Raw genomic sequence first — 9,181 nt, forward strand, 5'->3', positions numbered from 1 at the left:
AGGAATACTTAGAACACAAGAACAAAGAAAACCTAAAAATTATGTGGGACACCATCAAGAGGAATAACTTATGTGTGAATGTAATTCCAGAACAAGAAGAGACAGAAAAAACACAGAGAAAATTGACAAAGAGTTGTTGACAGAAACTTCCCTAACATCATGAAAGACAAAAAGATATTCATTCAAGATGCTGAACAATTCCCAACAGAATAGACACCCCCCCAAGAGAAAATCACCAAGATATACAATAATCAAACTATGGATAATTTTTCCTGAGTTGCTCTTGGGATTCTTTCCTCATCTTAGGTTTTATGTAAAGGAGACCCAGTAAGACTAAGCTCTAACTTCCTTAAACAGACAGTGTAAGCAAAAAAGCAATGAGATGACATATATAAAAATCTGAAAGAAAAAATTACCAAGCAAGAATCAGATACCCAGAAAAATTATTCATCAAAAATTAGGATATTTCCAGATAAACAGAGATTAAAGGAATTTGTAAAAAACCAGACCAACCTTACAAAAAATACTAAAGGGAGTCCTTTAGACAGAGAACCAACAACAGTAGACAACCATCTGAGATGAACACACATGCCAACACCACCCAGAAGTCAACCCAGATAATAGAAATCTCCAAAGTCAAATAAACCTACAAGACTGACCATAGGGAACCAGAGATATCCATTTATAATGAAGACCATTACAAAGTAAAAAGAGGGAACAGTGTAGTTGCAGAACTTCCAAATGCCAAGGAAGTCATCAATTTTAAAAGAAAACAGTCTGTTTTAAACTTGGGTGAAAGAGAAGGTAATATGAAATCAGAGGGAGGTTGACAAAAAATGATAAGAGGCACAGGAAGACACTGAGAGTACAGAGCAGTATCTTAAAGGCAACAGAGGTAAATACTGTTATATACACAATCCTGTAACAGCACTCAATATCATCAGCCAAAACAAGGCTAGGGGCTGACCGTGGAATAGACCATTAGTTATTCATGTACAAGTTGAAGAAAATTAAAACAAGCCTATGAGAGCCAAATATGACCTTGAGTATATCCCACCTGAATTAAGAGACCAACTCAAGAACAGATTTTATGCATTAGACAGTAATGACTGCACACCAGAAAAGTTGTGGGATGACACCAAGAACATCATACACAAAGAAAGCAAAAGTTCTATTAAAAAGACAGAAAAAAAAAGATTAAAAAAATTATGTCACAGAAACTCTGAAACTTGCTCTTGAATGCAGACTAGCTAAGGTGAATACAAAAAAATGATTAAGTATAAGAGCTGAAGAGAAAATTTCAAAAGGCAGTTTGAGAAGACAAAGTAAAGCAGTATGATGAAATATGCAAAGATCTGGAGTTTACAAACCAAAAGGGAAGTTTACAAACCACTCAGCATTTCTAAGCTGAAAGAATTGAAGAAAAAAATCCAAGCCTTGAGCTGTAATATTGAAGAATTCTACAGGCAAAATATTGAACAATGTAGGAAGTATCAAAATAAGACGGAAGGAATACAAAGAAACACTGTACCAAAAGGAATCGGTTGGTATTCAAACACTTCAGGAGGTAACATGAACCGATGGTACTAAAAGAACTGATGGAACTGAAAGAAATTCAAATGCATTCAAGCTGCACTGTAAGTATTAGTGCAAAACAAGTCTCCAGAAATGAATGGAATACAAATTGAAATGTTTCAACAAACTTATGCTGGGTCAGAGGCACTCACTCCTCTATCAAGAAATTTGGATGACAGCCACTTGGCCAACTGATTGGAGAAGATCCATATTTGTGTCCATTCAAAGAAAGGCGATCCAATAGAATGTGGAAATCATCAAACAATATAATTAATATCACAAGCAAGCAAAATTTTGCTGAAGATAATTTTTTAAACATTGACAGAGGTTTAAGTTGGATCCAACTAGTGGAACAAGGGACATCATTGTTGATGTCAGATGGATCTTGGCCGAAAGCAGAGAATACCAGAACGATGTTTACTTGTGTTTATTGACTATGTCAAGGGAATGCTGAATGGTTTAAAATCATGAAAGGTGTGCACCAGGATTGTATCCTTTCATCATACTTATTCAATGCTGAGCAAATAATCTGAGAAACTGGATTCTATGAAGACTCATTAACAACCTGCAATATGCAGATGATATAACCTTGTTTTTTTGGAAGCGAAGAGGACTTACTGATGAGTGAATCCAGACTCCAGTCTGGATTTACTGCAATGTAAAGAAAACAAAAATCCTCACAACTATACCAATAAAGAACATCTATATAAATGGAGAAAAGTTTGAAGTTGTCAGAGACTTCATTTTGCTTGGATCAACCATCGACACTCATGGAAGCAGCAGTCAAGAAAACAAATGACGTATTGCATTAGGCAAATCTACTGCACAAAACCTCTTAACAGTGTTGAAGAGCAAAGATACCAGTGTGAGGACTGAGGTGCACCTTACCCAAGCCATGGTATTTTCGATTACCTCATAAGACTGTAGAAGAATTGATGCATCTGAATTATAGTTGATGAATATTGAAAATATCATGGAGAGTCAAAACAAACAAATCTCTCTTGGTAGACGTCCAGCAAGAATGTTCCTTAGAAGCCAGGATGGTAAGACTTTGTCATTCATACTTTGGGTATATTGTAAGGCCGGACCAGTCCCTGGAGAAGGATATGCTTGGAATAGTGAAAAAAAGGATCAGTGAAAAAGAGGATGACCTCCAACGAGATAGACTGATACAGTGGAAGCAACAATGGGCGCCAACATAACAACTGTGAGGATGGAGCAGGACCTGGCTGGCACTGTTTCATCATGTTTCATAGGGATACTATGAGTTGGAACCAGCTCTGCAGCACCTAAAACAAGTGTCACTTTCAATCATGTGATTTTGTCTGAGGCACTACAAGCATACACTATTGTTGTCGTTACTGCTGGTGTTTGTTTTATGGCTGATTTTGTAAAATTTTCTGGTGTTTGAGCTACGATATTTTGGTAATTAATGTTTATAAACCTAGGAGGGGGCTTCAAAAAGTTCACAGAAAAATGGCATGAAATGATAGTGGAATTTTCCTTTAACTTTTTCATTTACTTCTGCTCTCATCTTTATTATTTCTTTTCTTCTGTTGACTTTAGGTTTACTTTTTCTAATTGTTGGAGATGTTGTGTTAATGTGTTAGTTTTGGTTCTTCATTTGGGATGTGTGCATTTATTACTATAAATTGTTCTCTTAGCACTGTTTTTGCTATGTCCCAAAGGTTTTGGTATGATGTGATTTCATTCTCATTTGTTTCTGGGAATTTTTCAATTTCACCTTTTACTTGTTCGACTATCCAGGAGCTTTTAAACAGGGTGTTATTCAGTTTTCATGTATTTAGCTTTATTTCTGTGATCTTCCTACTGTTGATTTCTAATTTTATAGCATTGTGATCTGCTTTGTAGTATTCTGATGTTTTCAAATTTCTGGAGACTTGTTTTGTGGCCTAACACATTATCTATTCTGGAGAATGTTCCATGTGCACCGGAAAAGAATGTATATTGTGCTGTAGTTGGGAATCTATGAGGTCAAGTTAGTTGATTGTATTGTTTAGATCTTCTGTATCTTTGTTGAGTTTCTTTCTGATTGTTCTATCCTTTTTCAAAAGATGTTAGCAGTTAGAATCCATATAATCAAAGATTATTAGAATTTAAGCAATTTACAACAATGATTTATCACATATTGTTCTATGGTGAAAATTGATCATAAATATTGCTAAGGATTCTGGATGGTCTGGTCCTGAAGGAGTGGTCTGTGGGCTAGAAGGGATATCACACCGTGAGATGTTTTTACTGGGTGACACCAATCCTAGTGCTGCCATAGGATAGTAATAGAGATTTTTTAATACCATTGGGGCAGGGAATGCTACTTGGCATATAACAGAAATTCACACAAAATAAGTTTAAAAATACAAATTTATTGAGAGGAATATGGTACTTGACACCACCTAGACTCTAATGGAAGCTGAAAAACCAGGACTTCTGTAGCAGGAACTTTCTTCTTAGTGCTCCAGGGTGCTGGACTCTTAGAGTATCTTTTTCTTGGAGTTCTCAAGAGAGTGAACCTAATTTGTTCCTGGCCAGCCAATGGATTGCCTGTTTCAGAGTCAGATGAATGCCTCTTGTCCAATCAACTATGACCAAGAGTCATGAAATCAAAATGTCATTCCTGGAACCAAACTTTGTGGATGGGGCCATTCTCTGAAAAAAGTCCTAAGCTGAGCACACATCCCAAAGGTGTCTATTATACTTGGGCACATCTCAATCAGTGTTTATTACCTGGTTGGTTGTTTTTCCCTTTGATTCAAACCAAGAGCTTTGAGGATGTTAGCCAAACCATCCTTTGTTTTTTTTTAGTCCCCGGCAGGGTTCATAAGATCATATGTGGTCAAGAAAAATATGTGTCATTTCTGTTTGCCTGTTTTCCCATGGTTTACAGTCTTTGGAGCAAATCAGGAAAGGAGAAATGGACTATGTATTCACAAATGCTGGGTCTTAAGGGGACAGAGGAAATGGGAAAAACGTTTGTGGATAGGGCTATTGTATTTACTGTTGGAAGGCTACCAAAGCCAGTTGTTAAATGGGTGGGCAGCCACAAGTAGGTGCTTTGTTTTTTCCCCATAGGAAGTTGTTTTCTTGGCTTAGCAAGTTTGTTGAATTTCTTTTGTCCCTGGGAGCAATAACCTTAATGACCAAGACTCAGTTTTTTCCTTCAGAGTATTCTCATTTTAATTTTACATAACTCCAGGGCTCACCCAAAGCTCATTTGTTGAGAAGTTTATGGTTGGCAGGCTGAAAGGCTGTTATGTACATAGATTAGCCTTACACTGCCACCATAAGGGGGTTGCTGGAATTTCAAGGTGCTTTTAGTTAAAATAGTTTGCTATCAAATTTAGAGTTTCAGAAAGGAAAATGAGCATGTTAAAAACAAAATTATAATGGACCAGCAGAAGGGGGAAACTGGAAATGATTGGGAGCTCTGAGTTTCTGTTTGTGGTGATGGAAAATTTGGTAACAGATACTCGTGATGGTTGCACACATGACTGGTGTTATTGTGTCATTGGATTCTACACGGGAAACATGAACACCACTTCAGTTATATGTAAAGGGCACTGGCCTCTAGGTGAAACCTTTTGTGTTCTGGTTCCAGCCTGCTACTGATTTACACTTCACCTTGAGAAGTAATTCAACCACTCAGTTGCCCCATAAGAGAAAAATTCCATCTATAACACACATTTGTATGTTGTTGTTGAGTGCTGTTGAGTAGATTCTGACCCATAGCAACCCTGTATGGGGTTTCCAAGGAGCAGCTGGTAAGTTTGAATCACTGACCTTGCAGTTCAAACTGACTTTTCAGTGTAGCACATTAACCCATAGCACCACCAGGACATTTGTATAGCATTTCATAACTTACAGAATACTCCTTATAGGCACTTCATGCATACATGTGCCCATACATGTATACATCTCACATGTTATCACAGCCATGGTCAATTTTTATGAATTTATGCTTCCTTCTGGTTAAGCATTGACCATTTTCACATGCTAGTATCACTGTGGAGTCCTAGTGTGGTGCTGTGGGCTAATGTGTCGGACTGCAAAGTCATTTGAACTGCAAGGTTGGAAGTTCAAGCTCACCAGCTGCTCTTTGGAAGCTCTATTCAGGGTTGCTATGGGTTGGAACCGACTCGACGGCACTTGACAACAACAGTATCACTGTAATTTTATACCATCATTTTTCTTCTTGCTATCACTAAACTTCTATTCTGATGATTATTAGCTTAAGAGAAAGTTTTGTTGGTTGAGTAAATCATATACTAAAAGCAAAGCAGAAAATAAGAACGTTCTATGGTAAAAGGAGCTCTGGTTAAGGTTCACAGCCGATTAGTGGTTACTAATCGGCTGTGAACCCTAAAGTCAGCAATTTGAAACTACCAGCTGTTCCGCGGGAGAAAGATGAGGCTTTCTGCTCCTGGAAAGATTTACAGCCTCTGAAACCCTGTACAGATGAGTCGGAACCGATTCCACGACACATAACCCCCACCACCGTGATAAATTGGAAGAATTGGTCTGACTTCATGACCTTCGGAAGACGTATTCTGCAGCTCTGTCCCTACTAAAAGTGACCAAGGGTGGCTGCAGTCCTCACCTCTGAAGCCTGATTTGATCTATCCTCCTTTGAAGGAACCATGGCTCTAATAGTAAACAAGAAGGTTGGAGGTAAATTAGATTGTGTGTGTGTGTTCTTGGATCTGTAGAAAGGATTGAAGGGCATTGGAAAATCTAGATTTATATGAGGGTAAATATAAAACATTTTCTTTTACCTTTCCTTGTTTATTTTAAAGATACTTGACTTTAGAAAACTTTGCATTTTGAAATAATTATAGACTGACAGAAAGTTGCAAAATAAACAAAATAATACTAAGGGTCCCATAAGGAGCTCTGGTAGCGTAGTGGTTACGAATCAGACTTCTAACCTCAGGGTCAGCAATTTGAAACTACCAGCAGTTCCGTGGGAGAAAGATGAGGCGGTCTGCTCCCGCTAAGATTTACAACCTCGGAAACCCTGTACAGGGTCGCTATGAGTCGGAACCGACTCCACGGCACTTAACAACAACAAGGGTCCCATGCACCGTTTGATCCAGCATCACTCACTCAGAAATTAAACCCACTGCCATTGAGCTGGTCCCAACTTTACAGCAACCCTGCAGGACTGAGTAGACTGTTCCAGAGTTCCCAAGCTGAGAGAGCTTTACAGAAGCAGTCTCAACTTTTTACTAAGAGGCAATTAGTTGGTTTGAACCAGGGACCTTACAAGTGGGTTAGCTGCCCAATGCTTAGTCCACTAAGCCACTAGGGCTCCAAAATCTTATATAAATGTAGCATAATCTTATATGTTGTTGTTAAGTACCATCAAGTCAGTTCTGACCCACAACAGCCCTGTATAGGGTTTCCGAGAAGCGGCTGGTGAGCTTGAACCTTGCGGTTCAAATGATTTGCAATCCAGTGCATAATCCGCAGCACCATAACAGAACTCCATAATCTGATAGTTATAATTCTTATAGTCATACTTCTATAGTTAACAGTAATATATCAATACCAGCTGTCAACATCTTGTTTTTTGCTACATCTATATAACATGATCAGCATTTCTCGAGCTGGGGGAACTGAAGAAAAAATTCAAGCCTCGACTTTCATTATTGAAGGACTCTCAGAGCAAATTATGGAAAGATGCAGAAAGCATCAAAAGAAGATGGAAGGAATACACAGAGTCACTGTACTAAAAGGAAATGGTTCATGTTCAACCATTTCAAGAGGTAGCATATGATCAAGAGTCAATGATACTGAAGGAGGAAGTCCAAGGTGCATTGAAGAAATTGGCAAAGAACAAGGCACCAGGAATTGATGGAATAAAAATTGAAATCTTTCAAGAAAGTGAAGCAGCACAGGAGGCACTCACTCATCTCTGCCAAGAAATTTGGAAGACAACTATCTGGCCAACTGACTGGAAGAGATCCATTTTTGTGCCCATTCCAAAGTGAGGTGACCCAATGGAATGCAGAAATCATCGGACAATCTCTTTGATATCCCATGCGAGTTAAGTTTTATTAAAGGTAATACAGAAATGGCTGCAAGCATACATTGACAGAGAACTTCCAGAGGTTCAAGCCAGATTCAGAAAGAGGATGTGGAATGAGGGATATCATTGCTGATGTCTGATGGATCTTGGCTGAAAGCAGAGAATACCGGAAAGATGTTTACCTGTGCTTTATTGACTATGTAAAGGTTTTCAGTTGTGTGGATCACGAGAAGCTATGGACAACCTTGTGAAGTATGAGTATGTTGGAACACTTAATTGTGCTCATGAGGAATCTGTACATGGATCAAGAGGCAGTTGTTCAAACATAACATGGGCAAGCAGAACATGGGAACACTGAATGGTTTAAAATTAAGAAAGGTGTGCAACAGGGTTGTATTCTTTCACCATACTTTCAACATTCTTTCAAACTGTATGCTGAGCAAATAATCTGAGACACTGGGTTCTATGAAGAATAATGTGGCATCATGATTGGAGGAAGACTTATTAACAACCTGTGACATGCAGATGTTACAACCTTGCTTGCTGAAAGTGAAGAGGACTTAAAACATTTACTGATGAAGATCAAAGAGCACAGCCTTCGGTATTAATTGCATTTCAATGTAAAGAACACAAAAATCCTCACCACTGGACCAATAAACAACATTCTTATCAATGGAGAAAAGATTGAAGTTGTCAAGAACTTCATTCTTCATGGATCAACTATCAACACTCATGAAAGCAGCAGTCAAGAGATCAGATGATGTATTGCATTAGGCAAACCTGCTGCACAAGACGTTTTTCAAGTGTTGAAGAACAAAGATGTCAGCTTGAGGACTAAGGTGCACTTGACCCAAGCCATGGTATTTTCAATATCTTCATATGCATGTGAAAGTTGGACAGTGAATAAGAAAGACTGTAGAAGAACTGATGCTTTTATTTTGGACATATTGTCAGGAGGGACCAGTTACGGGAGAAGGATATTATATTTGGTAAGGTGGAGGGTCAGGGAAAAAGAGGAAGACCCCCAGCAAGATGGATTGGCAAAGTGGCAGCATTAATGGGCAACAATAGTGAGGTTGGCCCAGGATCAGGCAGTGTTTCATTCTGCTGTGCATAAGTTCGCTATGATGGCACCTAAAAATAACAACAACAACAACATACCATACAGATACAGAACTGAGACAAAAATCATTATGAACCTGAGAGACAGCATTGACAATTATTTTTGGAATCTAGCAACAAGTGAGCTGTTTTTTTAAAAAAAGTCATGACGTTGAACTATATTTGTCATATGACCTTTCTTATCTGTTCTTTGAATTATAACTTGGCCCAGGATAGGGCAGTGTTTCATTCTGTTGTGCACAGGATCACTATGAGTCGGTACTGATTTGATGGCACCTAACAACAACATATAATATAACATATAACTTCTTGGTTTTTGCTGTATTTACATCTGTATAATATAATAATAATAGTTCTGGTAGCGTAGTGGTTACGAATCGGTCTGCGAACCTTAAGGTCAGCGGTTCAAAACTACCAGCTGCTCCGCGGGAGAAAGAT

Source organism: Chrysochloris asiatica, unplaced genomic scaffold (genome assembly GCF_000296735.1).
Source record: "Chrysochloris asiatica unplaced genomic scaffold, ChrAsi1.0 scaffold00019, whole genome shotgun sequence".
Classification (NCBI taxonomy): domain Eukaryota; kingdom Metazoa; phylum Chordata; class Mammalia; order Afrosoricida; family Chrysochloridae; genus Chrysochloris; species Chrysochloris asiatica.